This window comes from Chionomys nivalis, chromosome X, assembly GCF_950005125.1.
Source record: "Chionomys nivalis chromosome X, mChiNiv1.1, whole genome shotgun sequence".
NCBI lineage: Eukaryota > Metazoa > Chordata > Mammalia > Rodentia > Cricetidae > Chionomys > Chionomys nivalis.
Window position 1 is genome coordinate 135700092 of NC_080112.1, and position 26170 is coordinate 135726261.

Below are 26170 nucleotides of genomic sequence, written 5' to 3' on the forward strand. Positions count from 1 at the left end.
CTGAAATAAGTCAATTGTGAATACATACAAGCACCTCAGGAGAGTACTGTAAAATGTTATCCTCAAGTTTTAGCTCTTCCAAGTTTGCTTTGGTGTCAATCTTAATATCTGAGAACTACACAGAAAAAATGAAAATAATATACTCCTATATATTTATCATCCAAATATCTGTAACAAATAAGATGAAACAAGTAACAGCTACCCAAAAATGTCCAAGAACTATCCCTGCATCTCCATATCTCCATCCCATTCCCCACAAGGCCCTAAAGGGTTTTCTAAATTCAAGTTTAAATAAATAAATAAATAAATAAATAAATAAATAAATAAATAAATAAGGGCTGTTTAAGTTTAGAATAATTTATTGTAGTTCCATTGATTGTTCATGAAAATTAGCTATATACAACTTAAGCATGCCATTTTGGAGAAACAAGCTTTCTTTCTTTCTTTTTTTTTAAAAAAGATTTATTTATTTATTATGTATACAACATTCCTTCCCTGTATGCTTGCATTCCAGAAGAGGGCCCAGATCTCATTACAGATGGCTGTGAGCCACCACCATGTGATTACTGGGAATTGAACTCAGGACCTCTGGAAGAGCAGTCAGTGCTCTTAACCTCTGAGCCTTCTCTCCAGCCCACAAGCTTTATTTCTAATGCAACCACATTCCCAGTATCTGGGCCCTTCTTCTCTGGGAACATCATACCAACTTCATATATGAATACTAGTTTTCTTGCCATAGCAATATGCACTTCTAGTGCCTTTTCTATTTGTTATTTGAGAGAAGGTCAAAGAAGCCAAGCCTACCGTGTAGGTACTGGAGATATAGGTAGGGAATGACATGACAAATTGAACTGTCATGATTTCCAACATATATTTGGTTTTGCAGTATAAATTATGTATCAGGATATTAAAGCTCAAGAGACAAGTACTAGAAAAATATAACCCTTGACACAAGTGACGCTATCCATTTATTATTATTATATATTATATGTAAATATATAATATTATTATTCATTTTTAGTCAATTCTTAATTATTATGAGACTGCCAACAATATGAATGTCATCATGGATTTTTTTTCTTTCTTTTTTTTCTTTTTTTCGAGACCGGATTTCTCTGTAGGTTTGGAGCGTGTCCTGGAACTAGCTCTTGTAGACCAGGCTGGCCTCATACTCACAGAGGTCCACCCGCCTCTGCCTCCAAGTACTGGGATTAAAGGCATGTGCTACCACTGCCCAGCTTGTCATCATGGATTTAAAGATCCAGCTCCAACTCATCCCAGGCTACCCACAATGTGTCTCTTTCCAGTTTGACCTCAGCACCCCCCCACACACACATCGTCTAGCTTACATTGCCTTCCTCGTCTTCTACCACCACTAATACTGTCGTCTTTTTAACCTCACCCACTTTCAAGATTCCAAGATCCATGATGCCCCGTGCTCCATACAATTGGTGAAGCCCTTAATTCATCGTTTCCTAAACAGATCTCTGTAACTTGGCCCCCCTGGCAGCCTCCAGAGCTACATATAACTAGGATAGCTCTAGGTTTGACCAGTTTCAACTACCACCTCTTTCTCAGTGTCTCCAAGACACAGACACACACACACAGTGTTGTAAGGAAGTCATGAAGTTAGTGCTAGAGGAATAAGAAGAAAACATCAGATCTTTCTTATCTTAAAACCCTTTTAGGCTTTAGTCTCTACCTTAAGTTCCACTGGTATGAATTTGTTTTGTCTGAGAAACTGTAAAAAAGAAAAAAAAAGAAAAAAAAAGTAAAGAAGCCCAGGGGGCCTGATCAGACACAGCCACCAGCACCCATACCAATGTGCCTACCTAAGCTGGACCCAAGCCTTCATCAGTACACCACACCACAATCTTGATGATAACAAGTCTGCTTATAATCTGAGGCAAGTCTGGGGACTTATCGAAATGTTCTTCAATTAGAAAAAGAAAAGACAGAAAAATTGGAAAGAAAAAAAAATGGTCAAAAAGCTGAAACTGCCAATAATGCCTTGAGGCTTTACATGGCTTTTCCACAGACATGTAAGATCTCAGGCTGCCCTCTTGTGGACATATGTAAGAGGCACAAATTTCTCTTCCAGAAAATGTTTATGATCAGGGCCACCATCAGCAGCTTCATCATAATAGAGGTGACAATCAAGCTGTTACTATGGACCAATTGCAGCCAGGCATGGTGGTGGCACATGCCTTTAAACTCAGTCCTTAAGAAGTAAAGGCATAAGCATTATTTGTTTCTCAAACTGATAATTTGGAGTTATTTACTCAGCTTTATATTAGAGACTGATGCTGGGTATAAAATGGGTGCAAGCCGTAGGACTCTGGGAAGAACTTAGGTTCCTCCTGGTTTAAGCAAGCAATTCAGCTTTGTCTCACTGATAGCAAACAGTCCAACATGGGTAATCTGCAATCTCTGTGCTATCCATTTGGCAGTCATGAACTACACATAACTATTTAAATGTAAAGTAATCCAAATTAAGTACAAGTTTAGGTTGTGGGTGTAACTCATTGGTGAAATGATGGCTTAGCATGTGCAAGACCCTGGGTTAAATCCTTGATACCCCAAACAAACAAATTTGAGTTCAGTTCCTAGGTCATATCACACATTAGGCACTCCATGGGCATACTGTATTGCACAGGAATTGTTGAGAAGCCTGGCAGTTCACTCCTGTGATTCTCTCCCCTCAAGTTAAGTGACTCTGGGTCAGATGAAGAAAAGGAATATGTGAGTTCAATCAGGATTGAAGTTTCACTGGATGTGGTGGTTTGAATGAGAATGGCCCCATAGGCTCATATATTTAAATGCCTGGTTCCAGTTAGTAGAACTGTTTGGGAAGGATTAGATGTGTCCTTGATAGAGGAGGTTTACCACTGGGGGTGGGCTTTGAGGTTTCAAAATCCCACACTAGGCTCAGTTTCTCTGTCTTTCTGTATGTCTCTCTTTCTACTTGCTGCTTGTGGATCAGAATATAAAGCTCTCAACTACTGCTCTAGTGTCATGCGTGACTGCTTCCCACCATGATGATCATATATGAACTCTCTGAAACTGAAAGCAAGTTTCCAATTAAATGCTTTATGAGTTTCCCTGGTCATGGTGTCTCTTCACATCAATAGAACAGTAATTATGTAAGACACCTAAGGTCCCAATTCCCCCTTCTTCCTCACAGCATATGTCTTTCCTATTTAATGGGACAAATATTTCAAAAACATCCCATTTAAGGAAAAGGTAAATAACTCATCTCCAGCTTCTACATTTTGACTACTGACAAACTTCCAGAGGCTGACAAGAGACCTCTAGAGTCATCTTAAGATAAGGAGAGACAGAAAATAAATAAAATATCCGTGGATTTTATCAGATACTACCAATAATAAAATAGCTAAATTTAAGCCAGAGGAACCATGGGAGATTACCATGAACACCAACATCAAGAAATGCTTTCTAAAGAAATGATGATACTCAAGGATTTAATTCCAAAAGTCAGTCTTCCTGTGTTACCTAAAACCCTCAATTGTTTTCAGATCCAATCATCCTTTATTCTACTGTGCTAACATGTGGACATTTATTTTCTCTCTTTTGAAACAATCAGAGACACAATTTTTATCCTGTAAGCCCCCATGAGAACAGGTGGCTAACAGAACCATGCTCATTGGGGGTTATGAGGGCAGGGGTAATAGGATGTAGACAGCTATAATGGGCAGGGAAGAGGGTCCTTGGGGTGATAGAAACGTTTTCTATTTTGACTGCATCAATACCAACACATTGGTTGTGACATTATATTATAGTTTGGAGATCTCTCTGTAATATTTTCCATAACTGCTGTAAATCAACAATGACCTCAAAATAGAGACATTTAACTTTGAAGAAAACAAATCTGGCCCAAGGATAGACCCAACCCAAAGAGGTACCTTAGCTGAGATAGCCTATTCAGAAGGTGCTGTGTTAGAGATACCCTTGTTCCCATTTTAAATGTAGTAACACTTACCAAGGCAACTGCATTCAAATAAATGTGTGCCTCTGAAACACAACTTACCAATACAAAATAAAAATTAAAAAGTGATACTGAGCAACCAAGCAACAGTATAATCCTACACTTCACTGATACACTATTAGTTGGAATAGCTTCCAGTTACCTTTGAGCTGCAGCAACACATTCTTAAAAACTCATTTTGAAATGAACTTTATTAGTCTGAAGCGCTCTACTAGAATATTAATGAGTTAATAATAGTCAATTATTCATGAAACTTGTAAGAACTATTATTGAAATTCAAAGTTTCTAAGGGAAGCCATCTGTTTTGTTTTAAAAACTTGATTGAACAAGTGAATTTTATTTTATATTATTCCCACATTCTTATGGGTGCCTGTTGTCAATGTTATCCATTATCACAAAGTAGAGTTAATGAATTCCACTAGAATAAAGAGAGACTTTGGAATAACTACAGCAATCACCACAGCCCTCTTGTGATGTAGGGTTCCCCTCTGTATGCTGTGAATATCATTGGTTAATAAAGGAACTGCTTTGGGCCTATATCAAGCTATAGGGGAACAGAGCTGGGAGGAAGGGATGGAACTAAAAGGAATGCTGGGAGAAAGGAGGCGCAGTCAGGTAGAGCCATGGAGCTGCTGCTGGAGACTGACATGCTGAAACTTTGCTGGTAGGCCATGACCTCATGGTGATATTCAGATTAATAGAAATGGGTTAAATTAATATGTAAGAGTTAGCCAATAAGAACCTAGAGCTAATGGGCCAAGCAGTGATTTAATTAATGCAGTTTCTGTGTGATTATTTCGGGGCTAAGTGGCTCCCTGCAACAATCTTGCTTGCCTCTCTTATTCAAACAGGAGCCATGGCCAATGCCTTAAACACAACCATAGAACAATCAGGGGCAGTCCTCAGCACACAACAGTTAATTAATACTCACTTTCACATGGCCATTATAAGTTTATAACAAATTGATTTATTAGAAGATGAAAAAACTTTTCACTATTTGTTTAGGGCCAATTGTGGTCCTCAATTTCAGTCCCTTTGCTTAACTCTATATCAAGTTTCTAGCAAGTCAGTCACTAAGAGAAAGCTTATTGGGACCATGGAATCAAAAGTTTGTTAATCCTATATAACTTAAACTACATTCTCTGGCCAAGTATGGGATCACATAAAATCCCTGCTAGACCCTTCTAAACTTGTTGTATGGTGCCTTATGGGAGGGGTTGTGGTGGCTCTAATATTTCTGCTTAAGTGTCTCCTACAGCTAAAATCCCGACAACAGCGGGTGAGTCTGTGCAGTTGACTTCACATCTTCTCACACCCTGCCCCTCAGAAAACAGGGACTGCACACAGGCAGCAGCAACAAGCCAGCAAAAACTACAATTTTTTTGGTTTTGGTTGTGTTTTTGTTGTTTTTATTGTTGGGTTTTTTTGTTTGTTTTTCAAGACGGTTTCTCTGTGTAGCTTTGGAGTCTATCCTGGAACATGCTCTGTAGACCAGGCTGGCCTCAAACTCACAGAGATCCACCTGCCTCTGCCTCCCAGTGCTGGAATTAAAGGTATGAGCCACCACTGCTCAGCTTTGTTTTCTTTTCTTTTCTTTTTTCTTTCTTTTTTTTTTTTTTTTTACTGTATCATTTAGGAACTAAAGACAAAGAAAAGGTTATTTATATGTTCAGGATAGATGTAACTTTTCTTTTCAATATTTCTGATTCATGAACAGTTAATCTGTAGATGTGGAATCTGCAAACAGAAGAAAGACCAACTAACCTATGAAAAAAGGAGTTATCACCACCCTTGTATAAATATGACCTTTAAATGATAATATAACTGCAAGTGCTTAAGATACATCAAGTATCCTAAGCACTGGTGTTCCTCAATATAATAACCATTATTTTAACAACACGCATGCTGCTTCATTTGAGAGCTAGCTCCTGATACTCTTTGAGCTTGAAATTTAGCTTTCAAATTAGCAATGTAGTCAGCTTGTCCCAAGCCTCTAGCATAATACTCATTGTGTCTTAAAAAGAACTTCTGCTTCCTGTCTTAGGGCCTAGAAGGCTGAGAAGAACTACGATGCTTAAAAGGGGATCTTGGGCCAAAGTAATGCACATAGTTGCCAAAACTTAGTAGTTGGTACCTTTAAAATCTATGAACCTTAGTTTATATAATATACAACTTTCAAAATTCTGCAACAACAAATAAAAAATTAGTGCTGGCCAACAGTCGTATTTTATTTGTGCTCAAAGCTACAAAGATTAACCCAGAGAATACCTGAAATATCTCAAGCTTCACTGTTGCCCTGTGAAAAAGTAGAGAGATTCATATGTCAATGGCAGTGTCTACAGTACAGAAAATATAAGGTATGTGCATAGGAACTAAAATCACCTTTTCAAGGGCCCAGGGATTGGTTGGAGTTTCAAGGCTCATAAAAAGCAAGGCAACAGAATGTGGTGGAATATGCCTGCAATCCCAGCACTTGGAAAGTAGAGTTAGAAGTATCTAAAACTCAAGGTCATCTTCACCTATGTGGCAAATCTGAAGCCAGTGTGAGTTACATGACAACCTGTCTCCAGACAGACAAACAAATAAGCATGGAAAAAAGACCTGTTTTCACTGAAGATTTCAGAAGGTAAGTGAGAAGTTAGTTTATTGTTTTCCAGGATCACTGTTAAACATGCCTTCTTCGTGCCTTCAATGCCTGCACTCTGCACCAGTTCTTAGTTGCAAATGTCCAAAAGGTCTTGTTTGTTCTATAGTTCTAAGACTGCTTTTGTTGAGTTATACCCCAATATGTGAAAATCTCAGCCATTTTGGCACTGAGGATTACTTTTTAGCATTCATGTGGCATAACTGTATCTTAGGTCCAAGGAATCTTGAGTAAATCCTTTATTCTAACAATGTAGCCTAACTGTATCCCAGGTCCAAGGAATCTTAATAAATCTTTAATGCTAATAGTTTCATTTCAGTCTCATATTCTATAAAGGAGAATGAGCTGAAGAAGTAGGTTGTGAAAAAACTGCTTGGCACTCAGAAGCATTCTTAGAGTGATATATGAAAACACAACTCAAACAAGTTGTGACAGATTCTGACTAGTCCTGCAGTCCTGGGCCACAGAATTACTCCAGTGCTGTTATTTCTTTAGGAACGCTCACAATTTCCCCAGACGTCACCATTTCCATTATAATTAATACTTGATCAAAGATCACTCATAAAATGATATTAACACTCAAATGTAGCTAAAGATGACAAAAGATAGAAGAAAATTAAATTCAACTGATTATCCATTGCACACCATGATGCAAAAGCTTAACTTCTACCCTGGCTCCTCATTAAAAAGACAAAGTTCCAATGTTTCTGTAACAAATACAACACCAATTGAACAATTTCAAATGAAACCAATATGCACAGTAAACTCTATTCACAGTAATGACTAACAGCAATGGCAGCCCTCTATCGAGATGGCCCTGGTTATTCTACAGAGTAAAGAGGACACTGATTAAGCAACTGAAATAAAATAAAAGTCATCACCAGGTTCAGGCCTCCTTCTTCCTGGCTTCTGTTCTAAGACTCTTTAGTTGTTAAATAAAATACACAGGGGGCACAAGTAAGGTAGTGCAGTAGGTAACAACAGCACTTGCTGTGCAAGCCTGATGACCTGAGGTTGATCCCCAGCATCCCTGATGGAATAAGAAAACACATTCCTGAAATTCTAAACAATTTGAAAACATGTTAAAAACTTGGAGAATTGCAACCTCTGGTCCATTTCTCTCTGAAAAGCATGTCCAGCAGTATTAGTGCCACACCAATCCTACACATCTATGTGCCTGGCATCCTCAGCCCAGCCACAATGTAATTCTTAAAGAATCTTCAAGGGCATTTGGAGGTCCTAAGGTAGAAACAGCTTCTTGACACAGACATGCTCTTTCTTAAAACAAAACAAAACAAAACGCAAGAGCAGTGCACAGTATGTATCCTCCTCAATGTCATTCAAGACAGTACAGTTGGCATTTTAAACAGCAATGCAGCTTGCTGATAAATCAACAACCTCTTTTCTACTCCCCTCCCTCTAATGTGCCATACTTTCCTCACTAAGTTCCTCTTTGGAAAAATAAAAAGAAGCATGAATCTTAAAGTTCTATTTACTATTGCCAGTAGCCATTTTATTTCAAAATAATTACTATAGATTATAATTTTGACAAGACAAAGACAAATCTGAACCCTAGTGGGTGTCTGTGGGAAAAAAATTCTCAAAAATAAAACAATGGGTCCTTCAGAGGTAAAGTCTCAAGATTTACAAACATGCATAAACACATTCTTTTAGGTGCTCTCCCAGGAAGGCCTTGTCATTCAAAACAACACATGAGAAAAATATTCTTATGCACTGTAGTTATGCCTAACCATAGATGCCTTAAGGATTATATATAGTTGTCAGTATTTCTTTCCTTGTTTATTTTTTATTACAGAAGGTAAAAATGCATGCATTTTCTTTTTTAAAAAATTATTTATGACCTGATGGTGGTGATGCACGCCTTTAATCCCAACACTCAGGATGCAAAGGCAGGCAGATCTCGGTGAGTTCAACACCAACTTCATCTACAGAGCAAGTTCCAGGGCAGGCTCCAAAGTTACACAAAGAAACCCTGTCTCCAAAACAAAAAAAAATTATATATGTATTTTATGTATGAGTGCTGTCTGCATATATGCCTTCAGTTCAGAAGAGGGCATCAGATCCCATGGTTGTGAACCATGGTTGATGGGAATTGAACTTGGGACTCTGGAAGAGCAGCCAGCACTCTTAACCACTGAGCCATCTTTCAAGCCCCATGCATTTTCAAATTATACTTCTTTCATCTACTAAAACTTTCATGAAAAGACCATATTCTGTTATTTAAGCATGTTAGCCTTTCACGGGAAATGGGTTTTAGATTTACTATATTACTTTAAAACTGAGCAAACTGACACATACACTTCTATTTACAACCGACCAAAACCCAGTGCCTTTAAAAATAGTATACTCATGCTGGGTAGTGGTGGCACATGCCTTTAATCCCAGCACTCGGGAGGCAGAGCTCTATGAGCTCGAGGCCACCCTTGTCTAGAAAGATAGTTCCAGGATAGGCTCCAAAGCTACAGAGAAACCCTGTCTCAAAAAAGCAAAAAAAAAAAAAAATAGTATATTCACACTCTTTATATCTAATATAGTGATTATCAGCTACAGGTACATTTTGACATTCTGAGTTTGGCAATATCTAAGGACACTTTGGATTTTCAAAACTGGGAGGGGTGGTGCTACTGGCATCCAGTGGTTAGAGACCAGGGATGCTAGTAAATATCCTACAACACACAAAATCCCACCCCCAACAAAGAATCATCCTCCTCCCAAAGTCAGTAGTGCTAAGATGTATGAGCTGGGAATAAAGTTCAGTGGTAGAGCACTAGAGCAGCATGCACAAAGTCTTAGGTTTATTGCCAGTACCACAAAACACACACATACCCGACATATTTTTTTTTTAAAGTACCTTCACTATTTGAAATTTAGGTGTAGTAATGTACTGCCTGTAGTTACAGCAACTTGAAAAGGTGAGACATGAACAATCGTTTGAACCTAACTATATAACAAGAGCCCTGTCTGAAGAAAGAAAACAAGACAAAACAAAACCCTAAACAGAAAGCCTACTATAGTAAGCTATGAGTATAAAAATTAGAAAAGGCTTCTTTACAGTGTATATACATTGGTACATGTTATAGCAAAGTGAAGTACTAAACAAAAGAGTCTGAAATTATAAACAAAATTAAATAATTCCCATTTGTGTACTTTTAAAAACTGGAGCAATTTGTAGCAATATCCATCATTTCATAATTTCTTCAAAAATAGAAAAAATCTAAAAACTTGTCTGGAACATCAGTGGGCATAATTTACCCCTACCCATAACTGTTGTTAAATGCAATAATAATAGTGCCAAGGGTTTTATATTATAGTTTTATAACATACTTCATTATGAAAGAAACTTCCTTGGTCCTCCTTTCTTAGATGCTACTGCAGTAAAACCATGATAATTTTTTCAGTGGATCTGGACTGAGGTGGTTTATTTAACAAATAATCCAGGGAATCAGACATACTCAACTGTATTCATGCAGCTTTCATAGGCCCTATTGAGCAAGAAAGCCCCTTCATAAATTCATTAGTTAAAATTATACCCCAGACCATGACCTCTGAAGATGAAAACTATTCATACCATGTCTTATAACTAATACCTACCCGCTGACTGTGAGCATGGGGAAGACGGGAAAAAGACAGACAGAAACTTCTTTGATTCCTGTTTCTGTAAATATCTATAAGTTCTTGAAAACTGTGTTTACTTGACTTGATCAGGACTAAAAGGAAGTCTTATATATTTAATCAAAGTTATTTCACCATATTTCCTCTTTGGGTATGTTTTTATAAAGAACTGGTTAAAATGTAGGTTGCCTCACAATTGTAGCCTTTTTATAAAAACAGGAATTTTGCCCGTGTCCCCAGGGTAATAAGGTTTTGTTCATGAATACAGTGTGGGTGGATTTCATAGAGCACAGGGAGGATGTTGGATACTTTGGAACTGGAGTTACAAACAGTTGTAAGCTACTATATAGGTGTTGTGAATTGAGCCTAGGTCCTCTGGAAAAGCAAATAGTACTCTTCTGATGATCCAGCTCTCCAACCCTGCACAGTGCAAATCTAACATGTAAAAACTGGAGTTCTCCCATGAGCAAGGAAGTCAGGTCCACAAGGGGTGCGCCCACCCACTGAGACGGTGGAGCTGATCTAATAAACTCACCAAAGGAAGCTGGACTGAGATTGATGGAGCATATGATCAAACCGGACTCTCTGAACACGTCGGACAAGGAGGGCTGACTGAGGATCCAAGGACAATGGCACTGGGTTTTGATCCTACTGCATGTACTGGCTTTGTAAGGGCCTAGCCTGTTTGGATGTTCACCTTCCTAGACCTGGATGGAGGGGGGAGGACCTTGGACTGCCCACAGGGCAGGGAACCCTGACTGCTCTTTGGACTGGAGAGGGAGGGGGAGGGGGGAAACGGGAGGAGGGGAGGAGGTGAAAATTTTTAAGTAAAAATAAATTTAAAAAAAGAAATAAAAAACTGGAGTTCTCTGCTAAGGATATAGTTTGATGGTTCTACACATACCACAAATAGCCAAGATGGTCACAAAGATAAAAGAGAAGGTATATGAGTGAAGTTGTTCAAGGTTTTCTGTAGGTAACTATCAAGCCAGTAACAAAATATTCAGTTGAATTAATTTTAAGATGTTAGCTCTATATAGAAAGGTATCCAAATGGAATATATGAAAACTGAGGACATTTCTAGAATGTGGGAGGAGAGTTGCAGTGTCCTGGTTCCTGTCAGAGATGTTTCCCCATTGTTCTTTCACACGTCTAGTGTCCACCCCGCACCAAATCCTGTCCTTCTATGAGTTGCACAAAACCCCACCATTTTAGCTTTACAGTGCTTAAATAATCCAGACAAGAATTTGTAAGAATGTGAAGAAAAGGATGAATACGGGGGCTGGAGAGATGGCTCAGAGGTTAAGAGCATTGCCTGCTCTTCCAAAGGTCCTGAGTTCAATTCCCAGCAACCACATGATGGCGAACAACCATCTGTAATGGCGTCTGGTGCCCTCTTCTGGTCTGCAGGCATACATGGAGAGAGAATATTGTATACATAATAAATAAATAAATAAATATTTAAAAAATTAAAAATAAAAGAATGGCCAAGATCAAAAACACTGATGATAACTTATGCTGGAGAAGTTATGGGGTAAAGGGAAGACTTCTGCATTGCTGGTGGGAATGCAAGCTGGTACAACCCCTTTGGATGTCAGTGTGGCAATTTCTCAGAAAATTAGGAAACAACCTTCCTCAAGACACAGTAATACCACTTTTGAGTATATATCCAAAAGATGCTCAATCATGCCACAAGGACATGTGTGCTCAACTATGTTCATAGCAGCTTTGTTTGTCATAGCCAGAACCAAGCAGAGATAGAGAAGAAAAGAAGGTGGAGTCAGGGAAATGCCATGTAGCTGCTGAAGGAATCAGACACTGGACAGAACCTTACTGGTAGGCCAAAGGCATGTGACTATACAGAGATTAATAGAAATAGGTTAATTTAAGATGTAAGAGTTATGGTCTAGAAGAGCTAGTTCCAGGACAGGAACCAAAAGCTACAGAGAAACCCTGTCTCGAAAATATAAATAAATAAATAAATAAATAAATAAATAAATAAATAAATAAGAAAGAAAGAAAGAAAGAAAGAAAGAAAGAAAGAAAGAAAGAAAGAAAGATGTAAGAGTTACTACTAGAAGCCTGAGTTAATAGGCCAAGCAGTGTTTTAATTAATAGTTTCCGTGGGATTATTTCACTTCTGGGTGGCTGGGAAACAAACAAGCAGTCTCCATCTATTCTCCCATAGTTACTAACCTTCCCCATTACTGCAGTTGGCCTACCCCAGCTCTACTTTGTCTTTTTATGTTGTTTACTATTGTTTGTGTAGACACCATCCCAGAGTCAGGAAGCGCTGCTAGAAGACCATAAACATCCTGACCTACCTGTTAGTTCCTTCAGTCTGGTGTCTTCCATATTAGACCCTTCTCTGAGAATAAGATAATTATTTTCGTTAGGGGAAACAATTTAATACCTATCATGGTGGGTTTAACTGCCTCCTTTTCCCCACAATGAGTATCATTAAATACACAGAGCCTATGGACCTATGTCACAGAAACTGCTACCAACAGAGACAAACCTGGTCTTTACTTTGATAGAGGGTACTCACTGGTAGGTCTATAGATGCTGCTCTATAGATGCCACTGGGATCTGTTTAGTAATGTTCTTGGCAGAAGCAATGGTATAACCAGTGATTCTCAAACCTGAGTTTGCATCAGAATCACCTTGGAGGATTTACCCAGAAAACTTGTAAAAACAGAGTGCTGGATTCACACACTCAAAGACCTCATTTAAGGGCTGAGGTGAACTTCAAAATTTTGCATTTGAGAAGTTCCCAGATAATAATATTGTTAGTCCATGGATAACACTGTAAATTCAGACTTAAACAACTCAAACCACAAACACATTTGTGATTTCATTTATCAAGAAGTATTTATGACCAGGACAGGCTCCAAAACCACAGAGAAACCCTGTCTCGAAAAAAACAAACAAACAAACAAACAAACAAACAAAACAAACGAACAAAAAAAAAGAAGTATTTATGAATAGCCAGGCAGTGGTGGCGCATGCCTTTAATGCGAGCACTTGGGAGGCAGAGGCAGAGGCAGGTGGATCTCTGTGAGTTCGAGGCCTGGTCTATAGAGTGATTTTCAGGACAGCCAAGGTTACATAGAGAAACATGGTCTCAAAAAATAAATATTTAGCCGGGCGGTGGTGGCGCACGCCTTTAATCCCAGCACTTGGGAGGCAGAGGCAGGCGGATCTCTGTGAGTTCGAGACCAGCCTGGTCTACAAGAGCTAGTTCCAGGGCAGGCTCCAAAACCACAGAGAAACCCTGTCTCGAAAAACCAAAAAAATAATAAATAAATAAATAAATAAATAAATAAATAAATAAATAAATATTTACTAAAAGAGTCTTTGAACTGGCTCAGTAGTTAGGAGAAAAATAAAAGATTTTTTGTGCTCTGTCACCCAGTCATCTTAGTGTTTGTCTCCCTTCCTGATGTCTGTCATAGCTACAGCATCACATTTTCAAAAGAGAACAAATCAAGTAGAATGAAGGTGAGAGCTAAAGTTGGGAAAGAGCTCCTTTCTTCATGTTCACATTCTCTGATCTCATAGATTTTCAGTTGTCTTCCCTTTAAGGCTCTTTCGTTGATACTAGGTCACATGGCTATAAGGGAGAACATGGGAGAAAATGCATAGGAAAGGAAAAATGGGTCTACCATTAATAACTTAACACTTGAAGTGACTGCCTAGCTCCACACTTTCAGGGTTGATGTAGAACCCTTTTCCAAGCTGTATAAAAAGGAATGAATGATTGTTGGGTAAGCAGCCAATTATCTATGTCACCATTCATTCTTTGTGCGGATGCCCTATTGTCAGTCAATAAAAGATATCCTGCAACTAAAGCTACCAGTCATACTGCTAAAAGAACAGTACAGCTCCACACTATGTTAACTCTTTCAGCTTCCTTGCCTACCCTGTAAAGGAAGGTTAAATCTACCTTTGCCACAGGGTAGAAAGGAGAAATTTTTAAAAGAAGCAAACCTGCCCACTTGCCATCTCTATCACATGGAACATTTGGAAAGCTAGGGATGTGTCAGATCTATCCCATATCATGGGTTTAGCACATGGCAGGCACTCAATAAATGTTTGTATAGTAGACCAGGAACTTCTTTCAAAGCTCCTGGCTTCTGACTCTGCCAAGGTCATTTTTAGAAACATGTTCTGAAAATTTTCATACTAGAGGAGAATGACCTACACAAACCAGAAAGGAATGAGGATGGATATGCATGTATGGATACATGCATACACACATAAGTGCTCACACAATTTTTTTTAATCTCAGAAAAAGAAAAAGAAGTTTACTGGCCCCAATTTTGTGCTCACTTTTAGGTACCACAGAGCACATTTACCAGACTTTTCCAGGCTTAAACTGATCACTTACAAGTCAGTCCTATGAAAAAGCATCATCACAACATGCTGCCTACTTCAGGTATCTTTTTTTCCTAATCTTTAATATAACACTCAGGGCTGGGCATAGTTTATTATTATTGTTTGTTTGAGCTGAGGTCTCACTATGTTCCCTAGACTGGTCTCGAACTCCACAGTTCAAAAGATCCTCCTGCACCAGCCTGCTGAGTGAGTATAGAGTAAAGGTACAAATACCCCTGGTAAGTGTTCTAATTCCATATTATTTATGGGAAACAATCCCTGGATTTTTTTTATCCTAGATTAATACTAAGAAAATATTAAAAGGCACCTAATGCCTGGTTTCTGATCCTAGCCCGTAAGAATTTGAAAACAATGCAAGAAGTCATCTTTAGGCCCTCTGTGGCCCACTCCAGCCAGCTCTGAGAGTCTGGAGGACCTACCTAGCTGAATAGACACAAAATGTCTATCACCAAGATTCTAACAATTTTCTGTCTTAAGAAGTAAAAGGTTATCAGGTAGATGGCTCAATTGGTAAACTACTTGCTGGAGAAGCATGAGGACCTGAGTTCAGATCCCCGACAACCACATAGAAAATCAAAGACTGTCTGTAATCCCAAAGACTGGATGGACAGACAGAATTCTGGGGGCTTATTGTCCAGTCAATCTAGCAAAATCAGTGAGCTCCAAATTAGTGGAGTTAGTCTCTAGCGATACAGTGAGTCTCTTACCTCCAAACACACACACAATGTATTATGTGTGTACTCACAGACAATACAAGTGTAGAAACACACATACAACACACACGAAGAGTTCAAAGTTTCTCTCAAAACAATTTTGTCTATTTCACCCAACCAAGAAAGATGCAGAATAGGGGCTAAAGAGATGGCTTATAGGTTAAGAGCACTGGCTGCTCTTCCAGAGGTCCTGAGTTCAATCCCAGCAACCACATCATGGCTCACAGCAATCTCTCATGAGATCTGGTGCCCTCTTCTGGCACAAAGACATACACAGAGACAGAATGTTGTATACATAATTAAAAATTTTAAAAGTACATTGTGATTTTAAAAATAAGTAAAATATTTTTTTAATTCAGAATGGATTTTATTCTAAGCGTACACTGTGTTTTTCTCTCATGTGGCTCTGAAAATTCCACAGCAAAGACCTGCCTGTATATGCTGTATTTCCAGCAATAAGAAGATATAATGGAAGACGTGCATGCATGTGTATGTATCTGTGTGTGCATGTACATGTATGTATATGTATCACAAACTGGCGGGTTGGGTGTGGTGATGCTGAATTCTTGTACACTCACTAATTCATCCAATTTGAGAATTATCTAAGGGGGTTTAGAAGCCAGATAATGTCAGGTGAGAATGAAGGAAGAAGGGAAATGGGAAAAGAGGGGAAGTAAAAAAATAAAATCAAGACACGGTAAACTGGTGGTAGATTGTCTATGGCTGATGATTGAGGGGAAATAGGAAATTACTGTTGTTGATGAGTGCATAGTTTCTTTTGAGAGTCATGAAATGTTGTAGAATTTATTATGGCCATGTTTATAAAATTTTGAACATGCTAAAAAACACTATATACTTTAAATGGGTGACTTTGCAGTATCTTTTTTTAAAGAAAGAGAACACATGTATTGTATAACTCAGTGGTAGACTGCTTGCCTAAATTATGCAAAGTTCAGGCTTTTATCTCCAAGCACAAATGAAAGACAGAATCTAGGTATATGGGCTCACATATGTAATCCCAACACTCAGAAGGTAGAGAAAGGAAGACTGCTACACATCTGAAGCCAGCCTAGGCTACACAGTAAGTTCCAAGATACCCTTCATAGTAGGACTCTATATCTCAGTGCTACCCCACCATAAAAAAAAGAAAAGAACAAATTATCAAAAACAATAAAACAATGCTCAAGACATAAAATATTAAAGCCGCAACTATAAGATGAGAACATGGGGAAAACAAAGTACCCTTTCTGTATGAATGGGACAGATTAACAAAAGCAAAAACAAAGTTTGTTCTTTGCTCCAAAACAGAACACTAAATTTTAAAATCAAATATTTAAAACATTTATTTTAAACAGCCTGTTTTATGTTTGAAAATACAAGTAGCTATAGAATTTGGGATCAGAACCAAGAGGGAGGATTGTAACATGAATTAATGGTAAAGTGTCAACCTGGAAAGCACAAGTCCCTGGGTTCATTTCTTTGCAACACACACACACACACACACACACACACACACACACACACACACACACACAATATAGAACAGAAGTAGTTTAAAAACAAAGAAATACAGGGAACAAAGCAAACACCACATGGAGGAGAGTCTACTTTATAAGATAGGCTTCCAGAGTACTGCTGGGGGACTCTGACCCATTTGTGAGGTTCCTTGCAATAGCCTGTTCCATAAAAGAAAATCTCAAGGGTAGATGGAAATATGCCAGGTAGCAAGGGACCCATTCTAAACATCAGTCTAAAAGCCTCACGGTAGACAGTGTATTCTTGCTAAAGATTGTACGGAATTCAAAAATTTTGGTACAAATCACTTTTTTTGTCAAAGAGTTTTTGTACTAATCCTGAATGCTCCCCTCCTGATACCCAGGCGACCATCAAGATTTTCTTCTCTCCTTACAGTTCTAAGAAGCGATAAATCACTGAATAGTGAATAAAATAATTTGCAGCTACTTAATACTTAGGACCAAACTATACAGAATTACCATATGACCCAGCAATTCTACTTTTTGGTACATAATCAGATGAACTAAAAGCAGGAACTCAAGTAGATATTTTCATTTCTATGTTCATAGCATCATTATTCATGATAGCAGAAAGGGGAAGGCAACTCAAAGGTCCATTAAAAAGATAGGTAAACAAGATGTATACTATTCAGGCCATGAAATTATTCAGGCTTAAAAAGGAGTGAAATCCCAACACATAGTTTAATTATAAAGATATTATGCTGAGAGCAATCAGTCACCAAAGGGTAAATTTTGTTGAACTCCACTGAGGTACCTAGAATAGGCAAACACAGAGATAAAGATAGAAAAAATGGCTATAAAGGGCCACGGAGAAGGGAAATGGGGTATTACTGTTGAATATAATGATTATGGAGCTTCTTTTGGCAATGTTGAAAATGTTCTGAAAATAGTGCTGACAATTAGACAACATGATGAATATACTTAACAGCACTGAACTGTATCCTTAAACGGATAAAATGGTAGTTTATATTTTATATATATATATATATATATATCATGGTGAATGTACTTAACAGCACTGAACTGTATCCTTAAATGGGTAAAATGGTAGTTTATATTATATATCTATATATTATAACAGTAAAAAGCAATTTAAAATTATAATTTGTACCTCTTAAAAGCCACACTTGATATTGTGGAATCTCAAAATAGGCCAGCCCAAAGGAGTTCTGTGACATTTATTTGTTAGCTATATGAGTGTTTTGCCTGGATATATATATATATATATATCCAGGCATATATATATAATGCATATATATATATATATATATGCATTATATGAGTGTCTGGTGCCCACAAAGGCCAGAAGAGAGCATGGGATGCCCTGGAATTGGAGTTACAGACTTTTTAAGCCACCATGTGGGTAGTGAGAAGCAAACCTAAGATTTCTGAAAGAGCAGTGAGTGCTCTTAAATGTGACAACTTTCTGGCCCTTGTTTTGTTGGTTTTAGTCAAGCTCTCACTCAGTATTACAAGCTTGTCTCTAACCATGCAGCCTACACTGGCCTTGGAATCATAGCAATACTCCTGCATCAAACTCCTGAGTGCCAGGATTACAGGTATGCATCAACACACCTAGCTTCTCTGGCATATTATAAAGTGATTACAATCACAGAAATAACTATAAATCTGTCTCTTGTAAAAGAAATTTCCTCCTATCTACATTGTAGGTAACATAGTACACAGGTTTTCTTTTCTATATTTCCCCTTGTATGCCTATGGTAAAGATGGTGGGACCTTTAAAATTTTGAATGTTTATATTTTATTGTTGATATTAATATGTAGCCTCAGGGAATAACAAGAAAGGAAAGGTTGTAGTTTAACAGTAATGTGTTTGTGTGTCAAATTGACAAGTCACTGATTGCCCTGGCTAGTTTTATGTCAATTTGACACAATCTAGAGTTATCTGAAAGGAGGGAACCTCAATTGAGAAATGCATAGACAAGACTGGTCTGGAGAGCATTTTCTTGATAAGTGATTGATGGAGGAGGGCTCAGCCCATTGTGAGTGGTACCATCCCTGAGCTAGTAGTCCTGTGTTCTGTAAGAAAACAGACTGTGCAAGCCATAAGGAGCAAATCAGTAAGCAGCAACCTTCCAAGGCCTCTGCATCAGCTTCTGATTCTATGTTCCAGCCCTGCTTGAGTTCTAATCCTGACTTCATTCAGTGATGGGCTACAATGTAGTATATGCCAAATAAACCCTTTCCTCCCTAACTTGCTTTTGGTCATGGTCTTTCAACATAGTGATAGAAACCCTAGCTAACACATAAGCACAGTGTGGTGAGAGATAAAAGAACTTAAAGTGTAGCCCCAAAAGGGGTCTTGCATAGATGTTGTGTTTGTGGATAATAGAAGTTTGTCAAAAAGAATGCCAAGTGCTTGTTTCTACCTAAAACAGTCATATCAAGCAAAAAGAAAATTGTAGTACTATAAAGAATTTCCTGACCCAAGATGTGAAGGATCACCCCTCCAGCCAGCTGCCACAAATGTCCAACTGAGATCTATTATCTATCCCAGAAAAAGGCAAAAAATCATAACTGACTAAAAGGACAATTCATCCTACATTCCTTCAGGAGATCTTCTAGACCTGAGTTCACAAAGGAAAACCAGTCTCAGCCTCTTTGTTCCAAGATGATATGAGAGAGAGTTGTCCCAAATTCTAGAGTTCTAAGCATAAATTCAGTTACTTAATCTCTATAAATTAGATACAGCACAAAAAATAAACACCTAGACTCCATAAACACATGGGCACAGCACTGTTCAACCTGTTTGAGTCCTTCTGGTAAGTATATTGGCCAGACAACTGGCTACAGCCTGCCTTCATTCTGGCATGGCTGGCTTGCTTCAAATTGGTCCATGAACCACACACGCTACTCAGATCACTAAAGCTGGAAGCACTGTCAGTGTATATTTAAACAGAAACCTGTAAGTCTGACACAGGCCTGTCACAATAATTCCTATCCTGAAATAATGCTGTTCTCCAAAGACCAACTCTGTAGAAGGAGCGGCAGGCTGCGTTCCTGCCCAGCTCCCGCATGGCTAGCTTTATACCCGATATAACAACACACAAATTGTATTCTTTTAAACACTGCCTGGCCCATTAGTTCCAGCCTCTTATTGGCTAACTCACATCTTGATTAACCCATTTAATCATTCTATTAATCTGTGTAGCACCACAAGGTGGTAGCTTACCAGGAAGATTCTTAACCTGCTTCCATCTCAGAGGGGAGAGACATGGCGTCTACCTCACTTCCCTTCTTCCCAGCACTCTGTTCTGTCTACTCCGCCTATCTAAGCTGTTGTCCTATCAAAGGCCAGGCAGTTTCTTTATTAACCAATGAAATTAACAGATAGATAGAAGACCCACCTACATCACAACTCCCTTTTGTTCCAAATATAAAACAGCCAGGTTTTGGTAGAAGACATTGGTGTCCTGCAAGGGATAAGGAAGTTCTCCAACACTCCTTCCTTTTCCCTCTCTCCCCATCTCTCCCTCTTTCCATCCCAGAGGTCAAACTGAAGCAACACTGCCAACACTGCTGCAGCCTGGCAAGGTAACACCAAGGCCCTGAAAACTTATAGCTCTTGTGAAACCAGGTGTGTATTCAGTAAAGTAGACTAGGGAGTAAAACAGAAAAGTAGTTACTTGCACCAAAATACTCCCAAATGAAACCACAATTCTACCTGCCTTTTTTTCTTCTTCTGATGCCACCTCTAGGTTTCTCTAATGTCAAAACATTTGCACCCACCACTACCTTGAGTCTAGGGACATCTGAAATCATTTTCATTCTGGCTTCGACTTCCTCAAACATTTCAGCTTCCAAGTTTCCTAGGTAGATTTTAAGTCTGCATACATAACATTTCTCCATATCTGGAAAATACTACTTACCTTCAAATCTTTCCTCAGCAAAGTGAGACTGAGTATGTTTCCACATGAGTGGAGTCCTAGAGAAAGGAAAACTTGTGTCTCTGCAAAGGATCCAAAATCAGGAGTTTCCCAAGAAGCTTGCCAGGATTGCATTTTCTTCTCGTTTACATACATAGTGAACTCATTTCCAACCAATGCTCCTAAGTGTTAAGGCCCAAATCTCCTTCTAGGGCTTTAATCACTTATAGATTAACTATCTTGCTAAAGACAACAAGAATGCAGAAACTAGAGGCAAGCCTCTTTGATCTAGTCCTATTTTTACTAGGGAGAAATCCCACCTACTTTAGATCCAGGACCTGAGGTAGATAGGACTGTAAGCATTGTTTTCCCTTACATCTTCATCTCTGTTTCCCTGCTTGGCTGAAAACTATTCTGAGTGAGCTTTTAGAATCTAAGGGGCATTTATTAAATCAGCTATTATATACTTGCCTCATGAAGCAGCACTCAGTTTGGCAAAGATAAAAGTAAGTACGCAAATATTCATAGCGCAACACAGTAAAGTTATCACTGACACATTGAAGAACTACTTGAGGTAGTAGACACGGATGTGCTCTCATATCTCAACTAGCATGCTTACAATTAAAAAGACTGAATGCCTGTACTGACAGAGGTGTGGAAAAATTAGAACTCTCATTGGAACACAAAATAGTTCAGCCACATGTAAGCAAAATAATGTCATTCTCCTGGTCCTGTGAATGTTACCTTATGTGATGGAAGAGCTCCCCAGGAGGCTGTAGAGATGTCTCAGTAAAATGCCTGCTGAACAAATATGAGGACCTGTGTTTGGATCCCAAGAACCCTCATTTTAAAAAAAAGCTGGATACGTTGGCATGTACCTATAATCCTAGCACCTAATATAATGGGGGACCCCTAAAGTGTGGTGGCGCAAATGAATGTAGACAGATTATATAGATATATACAGCTTTAATAAGGAAATAGACTTACAGGACCACAGGTTCCCGCGGTGTACCGGAAAAGCAGAGCAAAAGAAAAAGGGATGCTGGGATCATGCCCGGCAGATTTATCCGTAAACATTAGCCCGAGGCGAACACGCCCCCAATGGGTGGGGCTATGTCCCTACATCTCCCCCTTTTGTCTAAATAAGATAGAACCAAACCAAATACAACTATAGACAATAATAACAAATAATAAATATAACAAACAATATTGAGAACAAAACTTTTGCTAAACATTTTATCTCAAGGAGTCTAAATAACATAGAGAGTAACTACAATTATATAATCTTTAACTCCGTCAAAGATCTGAGAAGGGAATAAATATTACTTAACAATCGAGAGATATCCAAAATGTGTAACAATTGACAGAGACAACTGACTACCTGGGCAATCACCCAAAGTCTCGTTTGTAATGTTGAGTCAACCAACTTTGGCTAAGGCCTAACATAACTGGCATACCATTATTAAAGGCAAGGAACTTTCTTAGGACTATCCTACCCTGTCTTGGTAAGATAAGACAATCCTGTTTTATCCACTTAGGGATATTTTGTATCTTTGTCAGAAGTTGAGGTATGGGCTTTTTTTAACCCAAAGGCCAGTTTTGCCAAGAAGACAAGCTCCCAGTGGAGTGTTTTTGGTGCTCAACGTTCTCTCGGGAGTAGAGTGGTGTTGTCAGGAGTAATTGTGTCTCTTTGGCACAGAAATTTTAGGTTAGATTAAAGGCCATTTTTTACAGCTCTTTGAAGAGGCTGAAGATCATACTATCTATACTAAATATAATCTCTATGTAACTAAAAGACCTGATAAACTTAAAAATAAATATGACAAACATATAATTCTTAATACCTATCTAACTTTGAAGACTAAAAGAATAAACAACTGTGTAATATATGAAGACAATGATCTTCAACTGTAAACAATGTCATAGTATCAGAGGTAGAAATGTACAATGTAATATGGTAGATGTATCAATACAATATAGACAAAGTTATCAGTCTTACTGAATGAACCTTAGGTTCACTGAAAGACTTGCTTCAAAACATAAAGATACAGAGTGATCAAGACAGCCACCATCAATCTCTGACCTCCACATGTGAAGGCTCTTTTTAACTACTTTTGTTGGTATGTAAATACACATGTGAATGTGTACCTGAATGTACAACTACATATGTACCTAACCACAGATACAGAAACACAGACAGACAGACAGACGGATGGACAGACAGTCGGACACATACACACACACAGGGTTTTGCAGATGTGATTAAGCTAAGCCCCAAAGTAACCAACCACAAGGGAGCTTGTAGGGGTAGCCCCAGCCAATCGCCTTGCTTGTAGGGTGGGGTCGCCTGAGGATATTTTTTACTAATGAATATTGCTGGTGTGCTCTCCCCTGCCCCTTCTACTTTCCTGTTCTTCGCTGGAACCTTAGGTTCTGTAAGTCTCTTTCCCAATTAAAGCTGAATATATTATTAAAATTTCTGTCTGCCTTCATTTACACCGCTACAGGAGCTAGGAGAGTTGGAGTCAAGAATGATCTGATGTGGCAAAGCAGCAGAAATTAAGGACAGAATTACAGATGTTATGCTGCTGGCCTGGAAAATGGAGGAAGGGTTCAGGAACTAAGGAATATAGGAAACAGATTCTTCTCTAGAACCCTCAGAAAAGTACTGGTGACACCTTGATTTCAGACCATCTGATCTATAGAATCAAGAAATAACTTGCTTTGCTTTAAATCACTGTCTGTAGTATTAGCAACAATAGAAAATTAATACAAGCTATTCTATAAAATAGCTGGCAATATCTGATAAAATTGAACATATGCCAATTTTATGACCCAGCAATTCCACTCCTGGGTATTTAACCAATAGAAATATATTTGCAGTGGATCTCTATGAGCCCATGGTCAGCCTGGTCTACAGAGCTAGTTCCAGGACAGCGAGGACTGTTACACAGAGAAATCCTATCTGTAAAAACCAAAACCAAAAAAAAAAAAAGAAAAAAATATATTTGCATGACCACCAATATATGCATACAAGTATTATGTCTACACCAGTTTAATCAAAATGATAAGAAGAGTGGGAGCAGTGGTACATGCCTTTAATCCCACCACTTGAAAGTAGGGGAAGTGGATCTCTGTGAGTTTGAGGTCAGTATGGTCTACAAAAAGAGTTTAGAGAGTTCTAACTAGCCAGGGCTATATAGTGAGACTTTTTCTCAAAAATGATAAGAAACTAGAAAGGTGAGTATGGTTTAAAAAAATCTCTAATCCCAGCACTTAAGAGATAAAGCCAGGAGAACCAGAAGACAAAGTCATCCTCAGCTATAGTCAGTTCACAGCTACCCTGGGCTACATGAGAGTATGTCTCAAAATCTCAGACAAACAAAAGTAAATAAATAAAAAGAACCAAAAAGGGCTGGAGAGATGGCTCAGTGGTTAAGAGCACTGGCTGCTCTTGCAGAAATCCTGAGTTCAATTCCCAGCAACCATATAGTGGCTCAAAACCATCTCAAGTGGGATCTGATACCGTCTTCTGGCATAAAGTCATACATGCAATAGAACATTCATAGACATACAATAAATAAATAGAAAGAGGCATTAGGAAACCTTGTAGGGAATGAAAATATTTACTTTCTCGATGTAGGCATTGGTTACATGAGTGTATACATAAAAAATCATGAGACTATATACTTAGGATTTGCTAAGTTAAACTTCCAAATGCTAAGCCCAATTTTGTTTTATTATTATTATATTATGTTTTTCAAGACAGGGTTTCTCCATATAACAGCCCTAGCTGTCCTGGAACTAGCTCTTGTAAACCAGGCTGCTCCCAAACTCACAGATCTGCCTGCTTCTGCCTCCTCAGTGCTGGGATTAAAGGCATGTGCCACCACCGCCCAGTATTTACATATCATTTAACTGTATTAGAATAACCAAGTATAATGAAAAATGGGAGAAAAGGAAAAAGAAAACCAACAAAAGTATGTGTGGTCATAGAAAGTTTTAGGGAGGAGGTAAAGTGTAAGTCAACTACTGAAACATGGACAGGATAGACAAGTGGTGCAGGAGAATTGTCTGTATTCTGTCAATCATGTTCTAAATAAATGCTGATTGGCCAGGCAGGAAGTATAAGCAGGTCAACCAGATAGGAAGTAGAGGCGGGGCAATGAGAACAGGAGAATTCTAGGAAGGAGGAAGCCCATTCCTCCCAGTCCTCCCCAGACATCAAAGAAGCAGGACGTGACCTGCCCTGCTGAAAATGATACCAAGCCATGTAGCTGACATAGATACGAATGGGTTAATAAAAGTTACAAGAGTTAATAAGAAGCCTAAGCAAATGGGCCAATCAGTTTATAATTAATGCAGACTCTCTGTGTGATTTTCTTTGGGGGTTTACCGGCTGTGGGAACTGGGCAGGACAGAAACCCCAACAAGCAGGCCCACATGTTACAGACAAGAATAAAGAAAACAGATACAGTCAGGTGGTGGTGGCACACACCTTTAATTCGGGCAGAAACAGGTTCTCTGTGAGTTCAAGGCCAGCTTGGGCTACAGAGTGAGTTCCACGACAGACTCCAAAGCTACAGAGAAATCCTGTCTTGAAAAACCAAGAAAAAAAAAGAAAACAGATGTAGAGAGAAGTTAATTCTAGACAGAGAAGGGCATGCAATTGTCAGTAATGTATAAATGGGTGAAAATTATACTGATACTAAGGGTCAGGGGCCACCAGTCAGAGAAAGAGGCTACAGGGTAAGTGCAGCTCTATCTCAACAAGCCTGGAAACTATCACAAGCAGTTTAGATTGTACTCTCTAGGCTGACATCAAAGGAGATTAAAGCCAGAAAGGAACGTGATGGATTCATGTTAAGGGTTATCTGTAACAGGGACCCATAATGCTCTTTTAATATTCATCTGGGCTAGCCGGGCAATGGTGGCGCACGCCTTTAATCCCATCACTCGGGAGGCAGAGGCAGGCGGATCTCTGTGAGTTCGAGACCAGCCTGGTCTACAAGAGCTAGTTCCAGGACAGGCTCCAAAGCCACAGAGAAACCCTGTCTCGAAAAACCAAAAAAAAAAAAAAAAAAAATTCATCTGAGCTGGGCAGCGGTGGCACACGCCTTTAATCCCAGCACTTGGGAGGCAGAAGCAGGTGGATCTCTGTGAGTTCAAAGCCAGCCTGGTCTACAAGAGCTAGTTCCAGGACAGGCACCAAAGCTATAGAGAAACCCTATATCAAAAAACAACAACAACAACAAAAATATTCATCTTGTCTTAGATGACAAGTCTAACCAAAGGCACTGGTCACAGACATGGGAGTCATAAAGGATGAGGGAGCAGAACTTCTGTGTGTTTGA

General features: G+C 38.8%; 1 protein-coding gene across 8 annotated transcripts in view; it reads right to left on the reverse strand.

The window, feature by feature from the left end:
* Map7d2 (MAP7 domain containing 2) overlaps nt 1-26170 on the reverse strand; it is a 116174-nt gene that overhangs the window by 75957 nt on the left and 14047 nt on the right. The window lies entirely within an intron of this gene.